The following is a 23,339-nucleotide window of genomic DNA, read 5'->3' as shown; positions in this document are numbered from 1 at the left end:
ATGGATGGTACCTTTGATGCTTTTTGTCTCAGTTATCAGACACCAACACTTAGAATTCAACCCTGATTCAGAGTAACAGTGAAATGCATAAAGATTTCAGTGTGTTGTTACCTTTCTTCCTCTTCTGATGCCTAATATTTGTGTCTCTAATTCCAAAGATTTAAGTAATTGAAATTCTGTGTCCAATATCAAGGGTCTATATCTCCTAATATATAAATATAAATACATGATTTTCATACCTACTTACTTTTGTGAGTACCATTATTAACCTTCTCCACTCTGCTTATCACATAACATCCATCTTTTGCCATGAGAAAATTCTGAAAGAGAAATGAGAGAAAACAATGGTTCACAGTCTGATCATACCAACCACTCTCCAAAGGTCATAGACTTCAGCAGTATAGTTATTTATTTAATGGAATGATAGAATCTGAGGGAGTTAGGGTTCTCCAAAATGGAAATAATCCTGAGGATGATAGATTAAGGCCATCTTTGTCATTGTCACTTTTCTTCTCCATCCCTTAGGAAGCCATGAATATGTCAGGAGTCAGCACAGTGACTGAATTCATACTCCTGAGTTTTCCATGTTCCAGGGAGGTTCAGATATTCCTCTTTATGCTGTTCTTTCTGTCCTACATCCTGACACTGATGGGGAACGGGGCCATTGTCTGTGCAGTGAAGCTGGATCGCAGGCTTCACAGCCCCATGTACATTCTGCTGGCCAACTGCTCACTCCTGGAGATCTGTTACACCAACACGACTGTTCCCAATATGTTAAAGAACTTCCTATCTGAGACCAAAACCACCTCTTTCACAGCTTGCTTCTTCCAGTTCTACTTCTTCTTCTCCATGGGCACCACTGAGACCCTCTTACTGCCCCTCATGGCTTTTGATCAGTACTGGCCCACTGCCCAGCCTCTCCATTAGCCTATCATCATGAACAGCCATCTCTGCATGAAGCTGGTGGCCCTGTGCTGGGTCACAGCTTTCCTCTGCTATCCGATCCCTATCTACTTTGTCACACAACTCCCCTTTTGTGGCCCCAACACCACTGAGCACTTTGTCTGTGACCCTGGTCCTCTCCTGGCCCTGTCCTGCATCCCTGCCCTTGAAATTGAGCTTTCCTGCTCTATATTGAGCTCTCTTATTATCTTCATTACCTTCTTCTTCATACTTGGGTCCTACACCCTGGTTCTCAGAGCAGTGTTGTGTGTCCCTTCAGCAGCTGGCCAACGTAAGGCCTTCTCCACCTGTGGTTCCCATCTGGCTGTGGTGTCTCTTTTCTATGGATTCATCATGGTGATGTACATCAGCCCAACCTCTGGAAATCCAGGTGGGATATAGAAGATTGTAACCTTGCTCTACTCATCGGTGACCCCACTTATAAACCCACTGATCTACAGTCTCCGAAACAAAGACATGAAAGCTGCCTTGGGAAAAATTCATATGTGCACAGAAATTAGTCAAAGCAAATTAAAGCTCATGAGTTGGCCAAAGATCCGAACTAATTGTTTTCCCCATTTTCATCCCCAACTAAAAAGTAGGTGTTTATTCATTTGCCCCTTGAAACACAGACTCAAATTCATCTATTCTTGCCTAGATATACAATGGACAAGAGCATGCCACATTAAATCATATCTTGTCCTCAAATCAGGATTTTGTAGATTGTAATTTGAATTAAATGACCTGGGTATATGGACTTTAGTCTCTTCTTCTATCCTGACCTCCAATAACTGCTTGTCCATTTATGTGTGATTAATAACACAGTCCCTAGCTTCATGCCTTTCTGACCTCTATTAAGTGCATCCATTCATTCACTTGGTTTTTCTTGCTTACACATCCTGCTCTGCTCCTCAGGAGAGTACTCATACCTTTGTAGCTCAAATAAAAAGTAATTGGTGAGAATCAAATCATAATTATTCCAAATTTTTGTTTAATTGACATCCAAAAGACTGACAATGATCTGAGCACTGTCTCCCAAACCTGTGTCATAATTACTTAGGGAGCTTTTTGAAAGACAGTTTCCCTGTCCCTTCTCCAAATCTAAATCAGAATCTTTCAAGTGCACCCCTAGAAATCCTTATTTTAATGTTACTCAGGAGGTTCTGATGCACTGAGACCAATACGAATTCACAAACTGATCTTACAGAGCCACAGTTTTAAATAAATTTGTGATGGGGAGAAATAAAATCTTACATTAGCTGGGAAAAGTGAAAAAGCTACAGTGTGTACGAAAGGTGACTCAAACATTCATGACAGTAGCATTAGTTTCTTTTCCTGCATCAACTTTGATAACCTCCATTAAAAAATAAGGACTAGATTACATTCTTCTTACCATTTCTTACCTATGCACAGTAATTAAGATACCTGGAAATAGGTTTACATTTTAAAAGAAGACTGTCATGTAGTGGCATTACAGTCTGGATTAGTTTTATATGAAGGAAGTCGGAGTTGAGTACGCAACCCAAAAGAGGTGAAAGCAAACAAACCAAAGCCAATGATTCTAAGAGACTGAGATAAAGACAGATGCAGAGAAATTTATTGACCACCACTCCTGGTTATTTGGCTCAACTATGGTCAAAAATAAATTGCTCAGTTCATGTCTGGGATTGACACATTTCATTTATTCATTCCATAAACACTTATTTACCTCTGTAATATGACTTGAATTACATCAACGTAGAAGATAAAGTCCCTCCCTTTGTGAAATTTACATTCTAGTGAGGGAGACAAATAATAATCAGGTAAACACATAAATCTATAATTCCAGTCATAGCAGTATAGAAAAGATTAACAGAGAAAAGAAAATTTGTAACTATGTGGAGAGAGAGATGTTAACTAGATTTATTGGGGTGATGATTTTGTAATATATACATATATCAAATCTTTACATTGTATAGCTGAAACTAACATAATGCTGTATGTCAACTATCTCTCAATAAAACATCAATATATGAATACGGAAAATGTGAGGGTAGACGGGTTAATTTACATGATTTTCATTAAATGTAGATGGGGCTAATTTACATGATTTTCATTAAATGTAAAAAGAAAAAGAAAAGTGGGTTCACAGGGAAAGCTAAATTAATGGCTCTTAGTCCAATAATAATTTCTTTCATGGGGATTTGCATTAGGAAAACTAAGAAATACAGTGAACACTGGTCCCCAAAAGTATCTGATACAGATAGATAAATACATACATGCATAGATAGGTACATAGATATAATCAAGTCAGTATAGCTGCTTCTTATAACATTCTCAATAAGATTCAAAAGCATTATGTAGAAGTATAATTCAAGAGGAGCAATTCTTACAAGATCTAATAATTTTGATACAAATATTAGCTTTCTAATGTTCTTCCTCAATCCAAAAGTCTGACCCAGAATATCCTAAGAATAAAATTTAGAGCTAATTGCATGTTCACCCATATCAAAGATTAATAACCCCTTATGTGGATACAAAAGTTCTCCTCTGTGATACAGAAGTTGAGTTTCAAGGACTACTCACAAGAATGGAGGGAACTGTTGTTATCACAGCAGTTGTCTTAAGAAATTTATTAGACTCTTTGTGAACTGAAAGTAATTTACCTGTACAGGGCTGTCATACCTGCTATCCAAAGAAAAGTGAGAGGTTGAAGGAAAGGGTGACGGAGAATGGAAAAAGAAGTGGATATGTGAGGAAGAGTTCCTCCTGACATGATTGAAATGAGGGGCAGGGGGTTGGTCATGAGAAGCAGTACATAAATCCAGTAAACTCTATTATTCAAACAAACTTTCAGGTAACTATTTTGATTACCTGAATTATGTTCTGAAGAAATGCATTTTCTTTGGTTTTGTTCTTTTTATTTCCTTAGAGTTTTCCTTTCAAATGTACAAGATAAAATGCTGGCTGAAATAAGGAGAGTGGGTTTTTCATTTCTATAACTTGATCCAAATAGGATAGTGACTGGAATTTGTAGGACTCTAGAGGGCAGATACTGAGGTGAGCAGCAGTGAGAGCATGGTGCCCTCAGGATCCTGGAAGCAGGGAGAGAGAAATTAAAACATAGTAAGAAGGATATCCAGCAGCCACAAGGACCAACTACTCCCCAACTATGGTTTCCTCTCACACAGTTTGATGGGAACAAGTCACCTTCCAGAGCAAAGAGTAACCTCTACACATAAATAGACGTCTGTGATAGTGAGAGTCACCTTGGCAAACTGAACCGACTTGAGATCACAGGCCATAGGCTGCTAACACCTGCACTGGTGATACCTTATGGATGCAGCCTCTGTCTAAGAAAATACTCCTATGTCATTGGCATGAGTAGTGTATGCTGCCATGAAAACACCAGACATGAAGAATACGTTTTTATTTTATTGGGCCCTGAAGACTTAGTTATTGCTGAGGTTTATGTGATATTTCCTTTAAAAATGAAACTTTAATACAGGGAACTATCAACTAACAATTGGAATGTACAGGCAAAACGTTTCTCAGAACTGGGTTGTTTGAAATTTGACATTAGTGTTCCCATTTAACCCTGTTAGGTGATGTAAATGCCCTAGTTGGCCCATAAGAATCTAGGTAACACATCATATACCTGCACCCTGAACTATATTCTAGCCAACACCCATGCCTGATAAAAGTTCTTAGCAAATGGGGGTAGACAGAAGCCTCTTCAATCTGTGAAGAGCTTTCAATTAGCAATAATCACACCTCAGATGAACCTCATTGGCTATGATACCGCCACTGTGCAAAGCTCAAAACATCTTTGATCGGTAAAGAATGTTTTCAAACACCTACATCTAAACATCATACTTAAATGTGAAAGTGAATGCTTTCTCCTAAAATCAGAAACGAGACAAGAATCCTGCTCTTACCACTTCTATTCAACGTTGTATTGCAAATGGTAGTGCAATCAGGCAAAGCAACAGGCATCCTGATTGAAGAAAGAAGGGGTACTGTCGTTAGACATGACATGACCATCTATGTAGAAAATCTGATGGAATCAACAAAAGAGGTTACTATAACTAATAAGCAAGTCTTTCAAGATTTCAAGGTATAAGAACCAAATATAAAAATCAATTGTATGGGGCTCCTGGGTGGCTCAGTCAGTGAAACGTCTGCCTTTTGCTCAGGCCATGATCCCAGGGTCCTGGGATTGAGCCCCAAATTGGGCTCTCTGCTCAGCAGGGAGCCTGCTTCTCCCTTCCCCTTGCCTACTGCTCTGCCTGCTTCTCTGCAACTCTGTCTCTGTCAAATAAATAAATCTTTAAAAAACTAAATAAAAAATTAAAACCAATTGTATTTCTATAACTAAGCATTAGCAACAATCAGAAATTGAGATTTAAAAAAAATGATGCCATTTGCAATGGCATCAAAATATACTGAATACAGATAGAACTGTTAAAAGATATGAAAGATTTACAGAATGCAAACGACAAACATAGTTGAGAGAAATTAAAGAGATAAATACCTGTAAAGATATAACTTTTTGATGGGTTAGAAAATTCAGTAGTGTTAAGATATCAATTCTTCTCAAAATGATCTATGGATTCAATGCAATCTCAATCAAAATCCCAGGGGATTTTTTGACAGAAATTAGAATGCTAATTTTCAAATTTAGAAATGCAAAGGACTTACACTAGACAATATAAAGTTGGAGTAACACTATTTAAGACTTATTATAAAACTACAAATGATCAAAACAACGCAGCATTGACATTAAGTTAAACAAACGGATCAATAGAAGGAAACAGCATCCAGAAATAGTCCCGATTTTAAACAAAAGCAACGAGTGGAGAAAGGATAGTAATTTTAATACATGGTGCTGGGATAATTGAATACCCATATCAAAAAAATAAACAATATATCAACACCTCACAAAATACACACAAATTAACTCAAAATGGGTCAATGATTATAAAATCTAAAACTATAAAATATCTAAAAGACAAGACAGGGGAAAATCCTTGTGACCCTGGCTTAGGCAAAGATTTCTTAAATACAATGACAAAGGCATGATTCATAAAACAACAAATTCATAACCTAGACTCCACCAAAATTAAAAATATCTGCTCTTGGAAAGACACTATTAAGAGTGAAAAGACAAGCCACAGCCTAGGAGAAAATATTGGCAAAGCTTGGTTCTGCTGAAGGACTTGCATCCAGAATATATTTTAAAAAACACTCAAAATATCAATAAGAAAACAAATGACCCAATAAAAATATGGAAAAATATTTGAGCAGACACTGAACAGAACATATACAAATGGAAAATAAGCAAATGAAAACATATTCAACATCACTAGTCGTTAGGGAATTACAAATTAAAATCACAATGTGCTACCACTGTATACATTCCAGAATCACTAAAACGGAGAAGGCCAACTGTCCCAGTGTTGGTGATGACACAAAGGCACCAGAGCTCCCGTACACTGCTAGTGTGAATGTACCATGGCACAAGCACGTGAGCAAACAGTTTGGCAGTTTCTTAAAAAGTTAAGCATGTATCCACCATATCGTAAAGCCATTTTCTCCCTAGCTATTTACCTAAGAGAGAAAAGCATGGGACGCGCAAAGTCTTATACACAAATGTTCCTAGCAGTTTTATTTATAATAACACAACACTGGAAACAACCCAAACATCTATCAAAGGCGAACAAATGAGAAAATTCATGTCTACCTATATAAAAGAATATGATTCAGAAATAAAAAGGAATAATGCATCGATTGATATTCATTCATGTTGTTGTATCTAACACTTGTGCTGAATGAAAGAAACTAGAAAAAATACATTAAGTATGATCCCAAATATATACATATAACATATATGTCATATATATAAGATATATATATATATCTCACATATATATAGCTATGAAAAATGCAAACATCTACAGTAAGAGAAATAACAGTGGTTATGTAGAGAGTGATGTCAGGGAGAGGAAGGAGGGAGGAATTGAAAAGGGGCATACTTACGGAAGTTAGAGATAGAATTGTGGGTTGACTAATATAACAATCAATTGATTTGTCAATATATCATTCTACCGGTATGAGATATAAAGCAAGGAAAGTATTTCAACTTGTATAGGAAAAACAGACACACACACAGAGAAATTAAGGTAGGCCCCCAAGGGAAGCAAATAACAAGCATAGAGATGTCTCTTGACACTGTTTTCTTTTTAGAAGCAGTAAATGGATCCTCAAGGATCAAAACAACAGGGCTGACTTCCTGACAGGCTCTGTTTATAACCCCTCAACAACTTCCACAAACACAATCAAGGATCCTTATCACAACCACTTCCACTTCTTTTCTCCTCTCCATCTAAGAAAATAAAGAGCTTTTGAGAAGCTTCAGCTTGGAATTCCCTTGCTGACCCAGGTAAAAAGGTTATGAAGGGTTTAGAAGAGCAAAAGTCATAATCTACTAGCTTCTGTCCATAGCTCTCTTCGAAATTGCCACAGCCGTACACATTCAGCCAATTATTTCTTAAGCTTTTACTGGTCAGGCAGTGGTCCAGGTACTGCTGCAGGCATTTATCTCATTCGATAATCTTTACAACAGCCCTTTAGAAAGGGCATTATTAGGCCCACTTTATCACTAAAGAAACGGAGTATCAATTTCCTATGACTAATAAGAAAAAGCTCTTGACTCTAAATCCAATGTTTTTTCCATGCGCACCTGCCTACCACTCACCCCAATCAGGAAAATGATCCTTACTCTTCAGTATTTTCTACAGATTACCCAACATTAAAAATGTGACAGCACCCTCGCGGAAACTATACAAGCTAGCTAACTGAGGGAATTGAGTGGTCATGAGCCATCTCCAGACTAGCTATGGAGACAGGGCCAAACCCGTCCACACACCATGATCAGGAAATGTCTTCCTCCAACTATGTATCCCAGGACCTGGCTCACTCACTCACTCAGTCCATCTCAACCTTTCCCAAATTTAACAAGTAAACCCAAAAAAGATGACTGCTGTCTTAACTCAGTCCCTTAACTCAGCCTGGGGTCATAAACACATTGATGTTCACAGCGCCCTCTGCAGTCGATACAGCACAGTCCTGTTAAATATATTAGTTGGAGCGTAAAACGGTGATGGCCGTTCCTGTTTTCTAGAAGAGCGCTGTGAGACCCCCTGACACAGAACTGCTCTGAGAGGGAATGGTTTCACTCAAAAGTCTAACATGATTGGTGTTTCGGTTTTTAAGAAGTTATATGCTGCTGCTTGGAAAATGGAGGGTAGAGGAACAAAAGTAGAAGCAAGGAGTTCTTTTAGGTTGCTGCTGCCGAAGTCCCAGGAAGAAAAGATGGTCATTTGAACTTGGGAGACAACAGCGAAGACAAAGAGAAGTGTATGACACGAGTCATAGTTTAGAAGCAGCAACATCTTGCTGGTGAACTGGATGTGAGGGGTAAAAGAAAGGAAGAGACGCAATTTAGACTAAACCAGGAAAAGTAACTTCTTGAACATTAAGCCGTTCAAAGTGCTGAAAATATTTTGAGGTGATGGACGAAGTGATTATTGCAAAAAATAACCTTTAGACGCATCCTGCAAAGCACTTTGATTAAAAATGCGCCAACCACAGGGTGCCTAACTGGCTCAGTTAGTTAAGCATCTGACTCTTGATCTCAGCTCAGGTCTTGACCTCAGGGTCTTAAGGTCAAGCCCCATGCTGGGCGTGGTGCCAACAAAAAAAAAGAAAAAGAAAAAGAAAAAGAAAAAGAAAAAGAAAGAAAGAAAGAAGAAAAAGAAAGAAGAAAGAAAGAAAGAAAGAAAGAAAAGAAAAGAAATGCCCCGACCACAATTAGTAATAAATTATTTTGACCTATTGAAAACTGAATGACATTTCAGAGTCAGTATTAAAACTGTTAGGCCTAAGAAGGACCTTTTCTAACTTTACAGAATTTAGAGTCCATATGTGGCTTTCACATGTTAAAACAAATTTATTCTGAGTCCCTCTTTCCATTCATTACCAGTTATGTATTGTCATGGCTTCGACGTTTGTTCACTGCCCCATTCAAAGAACAGGGCATTTGGAAATGTGTTTGCTTCAGGAAAGACCACATTCTGAAAATGCTCATCCTGAATGAGAATAGGGTAAAGTAACGCAAAGGTGTATTAGATATTTTATGTCTGCTTTAAGTTTGCCTTCAAACGATGAATACTTGGTATCTGAAACTTAGCCACAGTCCCAAGTCACACGTTCTTAAAATCAGAGAGGCAAGGGCATCTAGAAAGTGTAAGTCTATGGTCCAAGAACCAGAGCCTCTTCCTCCCACAGCTGAGGCTCTCAAAGACCCACTGTAGTATAAGACATAAACTAGCAGGATCTTGGGAAATTATATTGGCCACATGAGTTCCCCATGTCGTGAAAATCATACAAAATCCAGAAATAGATCTGGCTCAGAGAGGGAAGTTTTGTACACAGTTTAGAAGTTCCAAACTATTACTCAGCTTGCTGGTCCCCGATCATAAATCTTCCTCTCAAATCAACACAAGAATGCACTATCATCAAGGACTTTTCCCCTGACACTTCTGTCATTTTATTCAGGGAAATCTTACTGTTTTTGAATACTCCAAAAGACCACTGTCAGACTCCTTGCATAACTATGCCAACTCTCAGAAATAGTTTGATTAACTGATACTACATTCCAGATAATGCACATGGATATTTTCACGTTCCTTATGTATGCCCTATTTACAGAGGCTTCCATAACCAAGACCCAGGAGTGAGGGTGGAATTATATAACAAAAGTTGTGCTTTGTGGTGTGTTTTTTTGTTTTGTTTTGTTTTGTTTTAACTCAGAAAAACATGAAGCCGTTATGCAAATGTGTAACCATCCAAGGTCATTCTGCCTTGAGGTACTCCCAAACGGTGACTAGAAGGAAGCAAAAAAATTAAAGTTTTCTCTTCTTTTCAAGTTTCCTGCTACATGTACCTTAACATTAGAGCAGTAGTATCAGGTTCCACAGTTTATGGAACTAGAATAGAAATAGAAATAGAACATCTCGGGGCGCCTGGGTGGCACAGCGGTTAAGCGTCTGCCTTCGGCTCAGGGCGTGATCCTGGCGTTATGGGATCGAGCCCCACATCAGGCGCCTCTGCTATGAGCCTGCTTCTTCCTCTCCCACTCCCCCTGCCTGTGTTCCTTCTCTCGCTGGCTATCTCTGTCAAATAAATAAATAAAATCTTTATATAAAAAAAAGAAATAGAACATCTCTACAAAACAGAAAATTTTGTAGAGTCATATCCCCAGCCCAAACCATCAAAGACTTGTTTCCACAAAACCACATTAATGCTCATCTATCCCTGAAATGTATCTACCCTAGGTGGCTGGGGAACTATAGTAACAGAAGTGAGCTGCAGCTATTTCCTACAACTTGAATGTTTTACTCGTGAAGCTGGTAGATGGCCTTACCAAATAGAATAAGTGAGTTTGTTAACTCCCTCAAAACAGAAAGTGACTCCAATAGGCCCAAGGGTCGCTGCTCCAAGGCCACACAATCTGAGTCAGCTTTGCCCATAGCTCTGTTGGTGTGATCTCTTTCTGGGAACTGAAAAAAAGTGCATTATTCATTCATTTTATAGGTATTTATTAAAAGCTGCCTAAGTGCAAAGCATTATGCTAATTCCCAAGCATTTCTGGTAAAGTAGCTTAAACAAACTGATTTCAAGCCTACAAAAAAGGTCTATATGAAACTTCCTCTTCAGAAAGATGCTTCTGAGTGAGCCACTTCAAATAATTCTCTCTGGGAGAGGCACATCGGAAATGTAGGTACAGTAAAGAAATGCCTTATTTAAATTATAAGGCTGATCACAAGACTCAATGTTCATGTAAGATGAGCAACAAACTCCCCAAATGTGGCTGTAAATTACATCATGCATTACAATGTTCTCATAAATCAACTTTGGGGACCATTTTCTTTTTCTTTTTTTTTTTCCCCCCTCACTTCTGGACTACTGTCTTGAGAGCAGAGCAATTTTGATATAACCAACTACTCTAGGAAAAAAGTTCTGACAAGAAGAGAACCACCCCGTCCAACATCACCAGAAGGAAACAAAAAAGGGAGAAGCCATTAAAACAGTCTATACAGCATTCCCCAGGCCCTGGTAAACATTGACCTTAACATTAGAAAAGAATGTAGACCATCAGAGCTCTCGTATATGGTCAAAAGAAGTGAAAAATAGTGCAATAGGGATGGAACATTGTTTAGTTTAATAAAGTTGAAAATACACACTTCTGTGTCCAGCCTATAGAAACGAGTGCAAGTGTGAACCAGGAAAAATGAACTATATCTTCATGGAATTATTCCTGGTAGCTCCAAAGTGGAAATAATTCATCTAAGTGGAGGTTTATTCATAGAATGTAATAACATAGAGAAGTAAAAATGGGGAAACTACAGATAATGCAACAACACGAATTTCACAAACCTTACTGTTGAACAAAGAAGCCAGCCAAAAGTATACTTTCACTTATGTAAACTACAAAAACAAGCAAAACCAAATACTTTTGTTTAGGGATGCATACTTAGTTACTAAAATAAATAAAAACAAGGAAGTGATTACCATAAGGAAAGGACAATGTTACAATTGGAAGGATAGAGAGGCAGAGGATACTGATTGGGATGGAGCATGAGAGAAGGTTCTAGGGTGCAAGTGATAGTCTCTTTCTTGACCTCAGTGGTTACCTCGGAAGTTTATGTTAACGATCAAGTTATAAGCTTATGTAGTAAGTATGTTTGCATGTATTTCACAATAAAGAAACATCTCTGTCTACCCACTGATATTCACCAACTTCTTGTGTTTTTCAGTCCAACAACTCAACTAGAATAGTATTTCAGGATTAGGCAAAAACAGTAATCACTGAGATATAAGTGTTTATTGCATTCCGCTGGGTGGTTTTGATACATATCTGGGTCCCTATATACACAGACATTCAATAACGTGATGGTCTTTTCACAGCTCCCAGACCCATGAAAATCTCCAACACCCCCAACACCTCCAGCACCATCACTGGCTTCATCCTTCTGGGCTTCCCTTGCCCCAGGGAAGGGCAGATCCTCCTCTTTCTGCTCTTCCCTGTTATCTACCTCCTGATCCTCATGGGCAATGGGTCTATCATCTGTGCTGTGTGCTGGGATCAGAGACTCCACACTCCCATGTACATCTTGCTCAACTTCTCCTTCCTAGAGATCTGGTATGTCACCTCCACGGTCCCCAACATGTTGGCCAACTTCCTCTCTGACACAAAGGTCATCTCCTTATCTGGGTGCTTTCTCCAGTTCTATTTTTTCTTCTCCTTGGGTGCTGCAGAATCTTTTTTCTTGGCTATCATGGCATTTGATTGGTACCTTGCCATCTGCCGGCCTCTACATTATCCAACCATTATGACAGGACATCTCTGCACCAATCTTGTGGTCAGTTGCTGGATACTTGGTTTCTTCTGGTTCTTGATTCCCATCATCATCATCTCCCAAATGTCCTTCTGTGGATCCAGGATCATTGACCACTTCCTGTGTGATCCAGTTTCCCTGTTGGCCCTCACCTGTCCTAGAGCCCCTGTAATAGAGTTAACTAGCTCTACCCTAAGTTCTCTGCTCTTAGGTATACCCTTTTTCTTTATCATGGTGTCCTAGGCTCTGGTCCTGAGAGCTGTGTTGAGGGTTCCTTCAGCAGCTGGATGAAGAAAAGCTTTCTCCACCTGTGGGTCCCATCTGGTTGTAGTTTCACTCTTCTATGGCTCAGTGATGATCATGTATGTGAGCCCAACATCCAAGCATGAAGCTGGGATGCAGAAGATGGTGACTTTGTTTTATTCCATAGTAACTCCACTCATCAACCCTGTAATATATAGTCTGAGGAACAAAGATATGAAACATGCTATAAAGAAATTATTGGGAACCTAAAAGTAAGAGTCTTGGTTTAAAAGATTTGGGGACAGAATCTGTTTTTAATTTCTTAGTTAAAAAGAAGACTCACATCACTCAGAAAATTGTCTATATTATTTATGAACTTTATACACCATACAGTTTATTTCCTAGATTTTATAGGGCTATAAAGAATCACAGAGACGCACTCCATCTCCCTAATTATACAACTGATAGAGTCCTAGAATGATAAACTGAACTGAGTTTGTTGGAGAAGTCGAATTATAAACGTCTCCTGCCAAGCCAGAAAACCTCTCCACAGTGGTAGAAGAGAATAGAACAGTTTTATTATTGAATAATCATTAAAGCAAGGGAATATGTGTATCACGGCAATCTGTTAAGAGATGGAAAGACATAAAAATTCTCATTCCTTTATGTAGCCAAGCAACCACAACCCATTTACATACATGTTCTCAAGATAAATAGTAACTAGTCCTCAAGAAAGACTTGACAACACCCTTTGTCACACATACTTCATCCTAGATTCACCTGGTAATTGGGATAGCCATCTGTGTTTGCCAGTTGGCTTCCAACAAAGGAAAAATAAACCTATCTATGCTACCTGAGATAGTTTTTCACATTGGAAGACAGGCCACAAAAGCTAGGCTCCTACACCCCCACAGAAACTGGGAGACTGGGGCACTACCCACTTTGATGATTACACTTCAAAGAGACTTCCTAGGTCCTTGACAAAGATATTTCTGCATCAAAAAGCTGGCAAAAGGCTCATTTAGAAGATGTGGTTCATATATTCAATGGAATATTACTCAGGCATCACAAAAGATGAATACCTACTATTTACATCGAAATGGATGGAACTGGGGGAGATTATGCTAAGTGAAATATGTCAAGCAAAGAAAGATAATTATCATATGGTTTCACTCATGTGCGGAACATAAGGGATAGCACAGAGGACCATAAGGGAAAGGAGGGAAAACTGAAGGCAAAGAAATCAGAGAGGGAGACAAACCATGAGAGACTCTGGACTCTGAGAAACAAACTGAGGGTCAAGGAAGGGTGGGGGTTGGTGTGCTGGGGTAGCTGGGTGATGGGTATTAAGGAGGGCAAGTGCTGTGATGAGCACTGGGTGTTACACACAACTAATGAATCATTGAACACTACATCAACAACAAATGATGTACTATATGTTGGCTAACTGAACATAATTTAAAAAAGAGGCTCTTTCAGATTTTTAATTTTTACATACATTTCAAAGAGAGAAAAATAATTTAATTACAAGTTTTCTAAAGTCAATGCTCAAGGAAAAAAAAGGGGGGAGAGCAGAAAGTCTCTTCCCTTATTTTCAATAGGGATAATTCAGCCTGTATTTTTTCATTTGTATTTAGCCTCACAAATTACACAAGATTATAACTCTATGGCAAAACCTAAAGTTTTCTTTTTTTTAAAGATTTTATTTATTTATTCGACAGAGATAGTTAAAAAGAAGACTCACATCACTCAGAAAATTGTCTATATTATTTATGAACTTTATACACCATACAGTTTATTTCCTAGATTTTATAGATTTTATATTTTTTCATTTGTATTTAGCCTCACAAATTACACAAGATTATAACTCTAGCCCCAAACCTGAAGTTTTCTATTATCCTTTCAACAACAACAAATTGACCTAATTCTTCTGATTGAGCTTAAATTTCTGCCCTCCAGAAACTTAATGTTGGTAGCATCAATTATACACAAAGGATTAATAGCCATATATATATATATATACATATATATATATGTATGTATATATACACACATATATATACATATATGTATATATATATACACACATATATATACATATATGTATATATACACACACACATATATATACATATATATATACATATATAGATAGATCTGAAGATATATCTTCAGATCAGTAAGAAAAATAGCATCAGCACAAAAGAAAAACTGCCAAATGTATGAAAAATAAATAAATAGCAGATGTTTTCAAATATCTAAAAAGACATCCTATTTTATTCAGAGCTGGAGAAATACAAAAATTGACAAAGATAAAACATCATGTGGGCGAAAACAGCAATCTCTTCCCTTGCTAGTAGAGCATAAGTTGTTACAACAGCTATGGAGGACATTTTGACAAAAACTATCAAAATTTAAGGGACTTTTGACTCAGCAATTCCACTCTTAGATCGTGATTTGAGTAGTATACTCACGTGTAAGAAAAATGGCCTATGTTCAAGAATATTGACTACTGTTTCTAATAGCAAAAAAGTAGAACAATCTAAATTCCTATCAATTAAGTATTGAATTACTATATATCCATAGAATGAAATATACTATATAACTGTAAAAAATGAAGATCTGTACATGTCTATTGATCTAAAACTATCCTCAAAGTACATCATTAAAGGAAAAGCAAGATGGAAAAAACTCTCTATCTTGAGCTATCTTTCATGGGGAGAAAGATTATGGGTAAATATATATTTGTGTTCATAAATACTATATGCTTCTTGAAGAAGAAAGAAGAAAGCAGAACAGTGATTGCTTTTGAGAAAGAGAACTGGGTATTTGGGGCCAGGAAAGAAGACATTCACTGCGTATGCTTTTGTATTTTTGAAATTTTTCTCTATAAGCGTGTACTGGATTTAAACACACATTTAAACAATCAATGGTTTAACATTAAAAAATAAATTTTAAAACTATTCCACTATGAAATTAGGACCAGAGAAACACTTCTTCATAATTCTTTGATTCTTTGGGAAATTAAGAAGAGGACTGATTGTTGATGGAAAAATGGAAAAGAAGAAAACTGACAACGTCTTGATGTCATCTCACTAAAATTCTTTGGTTCTGTTAGAACAAAGTAGAAATGTCTTCCTCCTCTGAGGACCTATGAGAGTACATAAACTACGAAAAAGTGAAAGTGGCTATATTTTTATTCTTGTTGTACCATTTTTCTCCATGAGCCCTTACTCATTTAAACAATTAAATATATTTAATACACTAGGCACTGAGCTAGAAGATGACTAACACACAGAAGTGAGTAAGACATATCTCCTTCTCTTGTGGGGCTCACAAACAAGTGGTAAATGGACAAGATGTGCTAGCAACAAAGAAATCATAAGTTGACATGGGAGCAAGTGAAAAAAGAGTACGGTAAAAGCCAAGAGTATTAAGGGGTGAGAAAGCATGACAAGTTCTGAAAAATGCATTCAACCATTCAGAGATCACAATCTATCTACAAGTACATTGCAATACACAGAAAAGAAGCATTTCTAGAATAGGTGTCCATATGGCACTTACTACTCATGATTACTAATCATGATTTATGATTGGCAAAACCTATTGATATACTAATGAGTGATGAACATCCTTAATCAAGGTAAATATGGCTCCAAGATGCAATATAATTCACAATTCAACAATCAAGATAAATAGATGTTAAAGAGAATCAGAGAACAATAAAAAATGCCTGGCTAACTGAACATAATTTTTAAAATCTTTTGCGTATTGAAATATAAAAATCAATCTTTAAAGAACAAAGTACAATTATTATACTAATATTTAACATATTACATTCAGAACTTATTCTTTCAGCCAGAACACCAAAATAGTTTAAATGACAATGCTTAGGTAATAATATGGAGGTCTCTTTTTCCTATTTTTTTTCCAATCTTAGGTTTTATTTTAAAATGTTTCTCTATCAAGTAATTATACATTAATAATTTTATTTGTTATTATAATAAACTATCTTTAATTATAATAAGAATGATAAATCTGGCTCAGAGTTTCCCAGTTCAAAAGAACTGGCATAACTTACGGATATTCATCTACATAAAATCTCACTAACCAAGTTGTCCCTTACTTTCTTGTAATAAAGCTTATCACTTCAAAACGTGTTTTCTGAAATTTCTCAGAATTAAGCTAAGAGAGAGCGCTAAGTCCCTTGAGAGAATGGGGGCAGGGCAGGAAGTTAAATAATGAACACTTCGGAGTGGCTAGCAAGAGAAAGCCCTCTTGGCCCACCAGCTTCATTTCAGTCAGTCTCATGGGTACTGTACTCTGATATCAGCTGATAAGATGTAAATCGTGATGAAGTCATTCTAGCAATACGGCAAACTGAAGACATATCAATCACAGACTGCAGGTTCCTATGCCTCACATTCCAAGGTAATATGTCCCCCAAAAGTTGGCAGACTTTATTTTTACTATTTAAATGGATTTATCTAACAAGTGTAAATGAACACCTAGAGTAAGTTGGTCTGCAAAAGATAATAAAAATCACAACTCAGAACCCAGTTTTATTTAAATACAGATACAGATACATACATATGTAAGTGTGTATGTACATTTGTGTGTGTATATTTGAGAAAATATGAAAAATAATTCTAAAGAAATAACACAAAGGATCAATACACTACAGAAGAAGTTTCCACATTTTACGTCGTGATAGACCACATGAAATATATTTGTGGTCATAATTAACAAAAAGAGAAACAGAGAATTTTGTTACAGCTGATCGTTGCACCTACTGTTACTAACAGCATACGATGATGTGCAAATATCTTGAACTTCATCCTTAAAAATAGCTGACCGGAAACGTGCAGGAAAAGGAGAATATTGTGAAATAAACACCATCAACTCTCCTGAAGATTTAGTTGTCACCGATGTTTTTGTTTTCCATCCTCTTATGTGACAAGTTTCCCATATAAAGTGTATGCTTTTAAAGTAATCATTGCTGAAAATACAAATACAAGCCAAGACTGATTGAAATTTGCAACAAGTTTTTCCCATCTACACATTATAAATGGTGATTAGGTGCCTACGTCAGCACACAGTATCCTATCCAATCCATGATGTACTTGCTCGTAGCATAGATGTGTTCTGAGATCTAAATACAGGTACCAGGAGGGGTAGGAATAGCAAATAAAACGGAAGAAAAATAAGCACAGAAACACATGGATACTCTTGCATACAATTAACTTGTAAACCTGCTATTTGGATATTGAATTCAGCTCACTCCAGGTGGGTTCTCCTGCTTTCGGAGTCAGGGTGTTCTTTCAAGCCTTTCAGAGGGTAAAATGACTCACTCAGCAAACACGTGGCTGGAATTCTGTGTGTGCGTAGGTAAGTATGGCTGGAGCAGGGAACTCTGAGAAGCAAGACTTGAAGATAGGGCGGAGCTGTGCTGCAGGGGCCTTACTGACCAGGCTATAGACTTCGAGTTTTACACTGTGGGTAGGGGAAATGTCAAAGGTGCTTCAACAGGATGTGAGATGTTTAGGAGGAAATCTCCTTCAAGGAGTGTGAGCTGTGCTAAAAGATCTGCTCTTCTGTTGAGGATGAAGAAAACTTGAAGTCTACGCCCCAAGGGCAGCTTCTCTGCACACCGCGGCAGAATGACCCTGCTATGTGGCCCCCTTGGCCAAGAGCATCCTCAGGCTGGTAAGTGTTCCAGAGAGGCAGGATTCTTCAGTGAAACTGTTTTAACTCAGAACCTTGATCTGAAAGAAGAGGAGGTCATGGTGGTCTTGGGAAGACAGTGATTCCACAGTCCCTTGGCTAAGGTCCCCCAACCGATCTGTTTCTGGTAGGGAGAAGGGGAATCTGTCCCCAAAACCCATGATTGACATCAATGTATCAGAAGGCCAAAAAATAAACTTCTGTAACACTGGTACCTTATCTAGGGTCCTGTTTGGCAGAATTTCCCTTGAGCATATGACAGATATGCTGAACAGGTTGGTGAGGGAGCAATTGCTATTGATTGCATCTCTGGCTATCTCTAAGGTATTTAGACCCAGTAAAAATATTACTTCCTCCACCACTGGGGAAAACAAAGACAGAAATGAAGGGACAAGGGTCTCCAGAGAAGGTAGGGAGTAAGCAAGGGAATAAGTAGTGCAGACCTGTCTCCTGGCGCTGTTCCCCTTCTAGAAAGAGTAAATGAATCCTCAAGGAGCAAAAGACAAACTCTGCTTATAATTCCTGGATCCTACAGCACATACATCCACTCATCTCCATTCCAACCTATTTTACACCTTCTCTCCAGCTGGTTACCACAAAGGCAGCTACTTCTACTCTCAGAAAAGCCTATAAGAAACTGGCTGAGAAGTTTCCGTTGGGATTCCCTTTCCTGCTTCAGGAAGGAAGGTAATGTAGTGCTTCAGAGGGGAAAAATATTAAAATAGAGCTGGAGAATCTACATCTCTGAAAAAAAGTTTCCCGCTAATTCTGCTACAGTCTTACAAAACACATCTAACATTTATTATATGCCAGATATGAACAAAGTGCTTCCACCTTGTCAGTTTGTTATATCATTTAGCTGTCTTTATACCAACCCTTGGGGAAGGCATTATCACCACCCTCTGACATTTGAGGAAGCTAAGAGATAAGAAATAACTGGCCTGTAGAATTTCCCACAACAATGCAGTGTAAGTGCTGGAATTCAAATCCTGGGCTCCCATATTCAAATCCTGGGCTACTTCTATTATGCAGCATTGCCTACAGCTTATCAGCAATGGATAAGTACACTTACTTTCAAGGGCTTCCAAGAAAGTTTCTACAATGGGATAGAGGGCTATATATCACTAACTGGTTGCCAGGCATTTTACAAATACTATTTATTTTTTTTATGATTCCATTTATTTATTTATTTTTTATAATAATCTTTTTTATTATATTATGTTAGTCACCATACAGTACATCCCTGGTTTTCTATGTAAAATTCAATGATTCATTGGTTGTGAATAACACCCAGTGCACCATGTAATACATGCCCTCCTTACTATCCATCACCAGTCTATCCCATTTCCCCACCCCACTCCTATCCTCAAAGCACCCTCTGTAGTCAATACTCTCACTCTCTCTACCTTCCAGAAAAGAAACCAAATCATAGAAAGGTGAATATGCATTCACAGCTGGAAATGGGGAAGGTAGGATTTGACCCCAGATGTGGTCCTCCGTGGAGCAGCCCCGCCTGCCTACCCCCCACCTCCCACCCCTCCTGCCAGGTGTAAGGCAGAGGGTTATGCTCACAGGGGAATTGGCTGGCTGGCTGCCTGAAGAACTTAACTAGTGAGGATACCAAGACTCGCACTCCACCATGTTTCTGGGACCAGCTGGATGCGTCAAGATTATGGATAATACTTTCACAAGTTAAAAAGTGAAGCTTCTTTGTTTTGTTTTGTTAATTCTCTGTTGGAGCAGCCTGAGTGCATAGACACAGTTGAGGCTCCTGTGTTCATGTTTCCACAATGTTGGCCACACCACCTCTGAGGCCAATTCAGTGGGACCCAGCCAACTTAGACTGAGTTAACACAGCATCTGCTTTCTACACTTAGGACCGAACTGAAAAACGGTGAGTAACAAAACAGCTTAGCAGAAATACCTCTATCTTTAACCACATTTAATTTTATTAGAATTAGCATAAAATATTTTTACATATTTCCTATTTTCCAAGACAGTTTTGTCAGGCTTTTACCTGGAAAACTATTCTCCAAGCTGTCCTGTGTCTTGTATCTTCAGATATAATTAATACAACATCCAGCAAGGGTTTTCATTCCAGGATTATATATCACTTCTAGATTTGCAAGTCCAACTATCCTGTGCAGTCTGGGCATTCCTAGAATAACAACACACATCTCAGACATGAATAGGATTAAGAATTCTGTGGTTCAGTTCCCACTCTACACTTAAGAAACTAAGAGATGTTAAATTACTATGCTAGATCCATAAACAAGTTAGTTTTTTAATCAACAGAATTGAGGCCTTTGTCTTTCTACTTTTCCACTCTGCCAGCCATTCTTTAGCAATTGAAGAGATCACTTAAAAATAGAAGAGCTTCTCTTACCAAGAACATTCAATCTCTCATAACCCCCTTTCAAAAATAGATTCCCTGAAATCTAGTAACTCAAGGTAATACACAGAAGTTACTGAAGAATACATTCCTGCAAATTTCACTCACATTATTTTTTGGTTCCCACGGTGTAAAAATCACTTTCATATAAATAATATCATTTTAAGGCTTAGAACATATTTCTCCTAAAATGACTTTTATTTTTTTTAAAAGCTTTTATTATTCTCTTCATTACAATTCATGTATTTTTCTGAAGTTTCATATGATACATGTATTTCATAATCAGAAATTTTTTTTTGAAAAAAAGAGCAGTTATACAACAATTTATTGAATACTTGCTATGTGCCACAACTATAATCAAAAACAATGAATTCAACAGAAAAGTTCTCTGACTTCATTCAACTGACAAATACAACAAATAAGTAAAGAAATAAAATAATTTCAGATCTTGATAAGTGCTAAAAAGAAAATAAATAAAAATTTAGGAACGAAAGAATGGCAGAGGAACTAACATCGAGTGTTCTGAAGAAGAGAATATTTGTAGTGAAACCTGAAGAATGGGTTCCAGAGGAGATTCCCAGACCAAGAAAAAACAAAAACAAAAACCTAGAGTAAAAGCACCTGGTCAGAGATGGGCTTGGCTTTTTCTAGTACAGAAAGAAGGCCCATGTAACTGAATAAGTAGAAAGAGGGAAAGGCAGACAAGGGGAAAAGGAGGAAGAAGGGAAGAAACTGGTGAAGTAGGTGAAAGCCGGATCATTGAGGGGCTCATGCTCCATAAATAGGAACTTGGATTCTATTCTAGGTTGGGGAAGTTACTGAATGTTTTTACACAAAGAAATGACACAATCTTATTTACATTATTAAAAGGTCAGTATAGCTGCTGTAGAGAATTGCTTGTAAAGACACAGGGCAGGAAGAAAAGAGATCATTCAGGAGGCTTTGTAGTAATCCAGAGAAATAATAATGGTAGTCTGAACAAGGAGGTGCAGGGAAAAGAGAGAAAAGCAGACACATCAAGACAAATTTTAGAAAAAGAACAAATAGAAATTGCAACTGAGTTATAAAGGATGAGAAAGGGAGATATGATATTAAAATATACAGAAAAAAAAGAAAGCCCTCAAAGATTTACTCAACTATACACATTTCCAGTAATAAGATGGTCAAATAGATGACTGAGTATAAATTGAGATTTGAGGAAACCCAGCAAACAATCCAAACCAAAAACACACAATCACTACTAAGCAACAGATTCCTTAAATTGATTAAATCCAGGAATCATATCTGTAAATTAATATTATAAACTCACAAGCTTCATAAAATTTCTGTTTTAACTTCTGAGACTGGATAGCCTGAGTTCATGGGTTATATCAAATCCCACCCTCTGCCGCTTGTGAGTAAGCAATGTACCAAGTCACTCCAATATTAGTTATAACACATTCTACAAAAAGACAGGCAAATTAGGATAACAATTTTTCTCCAACAAAGGCAAAAAGTCCTGAATATTTTTATCCTACACGAAAAGAGTTGTTTATCAATTAGAGATTTTAAATAAAACCTGCTTTCAGCTCCCCTTTATGAGAAATAAATATATAATCATTTGGAACTTAACCTGAGCTCTGACACCGACGATTTTAAAGCTGGGCGAACACATACAGAAGATGGAGCTCATAATGCAGTCATCATCTCCCCATCCCTTCCAATCCTAGCAGAGGCCAGGAAAGCCCTGTGGTAATACACATTGAGACAGAGATGGTTAGAATCTTAGAAGTTCTTAGGGGATGCATGAGTACCCCTTGACCTGGCAATCAAGTCAATGTCCTAAACAAACGGCCCAGAGAAGGGGTTCCAGCACACCACTGCATCCTTACCCCAGAGAACAGACCTTTTCCAATATGTTCAGATTATTGATGTTAATTTTATTTTTTAGGATATCTACCCAAATGGCCTTAGGTGATATTTTTTCAGGTAGTTTTCTCCAGGAAACTTGATGGATTTGCCCAATGAATTGGGAGATAATGGCACTAGAGAGAGTGAATCACAAGGTTAGTTTAAAATATAGCTAAATGTCAAATAATTTTTAAGTGACATCAAAAGTCCCACATTTTTCTTGCTCCAGAATCACATGACGAACAAGGCACCTGCCTACAAGCAGGTGCATTAGGTGACTGTTCATGGAGTTCCTAAAGGCATTTATCCATTCATTAAAAAAAATTACAGAAACCCTTCTAAACGCGAAGATCATCTGTACCCCCAGTCACCTCCATGACACTGCAGCTGGACATAACAAGAACCTCAGCCTACTCTTAAAAAGGCATTTGTCAAGAAGAGAGTTAACCCAGTATATTTAGTTTAAGAGGAGAGAAAAAGAATTACACATAGTGTCAGTCTACACTGCATTCTTCTACCTGGGATAAGCTAAATGCAATAGGGATTTTTAATCTATTTTGTTCACTGCTATATCTCCAGTATCTATAAAAAAATACCTACCAAACAGTAAACACTCAATACATATTGAATTCACAATGAATAAACTAATCTCAGTTTCTTCTTTGGACAAAGAAAATGGAGTCCTGCTGCTGTTCCAGGAATATTCA

General features: G+C 37.6%; 3 pseudogenes; 2 read left to right on the top strand and 1 right to left on the bottom strand.

Annotated features, from left to right (window-relative positions):
• The first annotated feature begins 210 nt into the window (after nt 1-210).
• Nucleotides 211-8,127, top strand: LOC103681516 (annotated as a pseudogene).
• LOC121100638 lies at nt 4,615-4,740 on the bottom strand (annotated as a pseudogene).
• A 3,821-nt stretch (nt 8,128-11,948) lies between the features above and the next one.
• LOC103681507 lies at nt 11,949-12,896 on the top strand (annotated as a pseudogene).
• The last annotated feature ends 10,443 nt before the right edge of the window (nt 12,897-23,339 follow it).

The sequence above is a fragment of the Ursus maritimus genome, unplaced genomic scaffold, assembly GCF_017311325.1.
Source record: "Ursus maritimus isolate PB19 unplaced genomic scaffold, ASM1731132v1 scaffold_49, whole genome shotgun sequence".
Taxonomy (NCBI): domain Eukaryota; kingdom Metazoa; phylum Chordata; class Mammalia; order Carnivora; family Ursidae; genus Ursus; species Ursus maritimus.
Note: the sequence above shows the minus strand (reverse complement) of the source record. Positions and strands in the feature narration are given on the sequence as shown.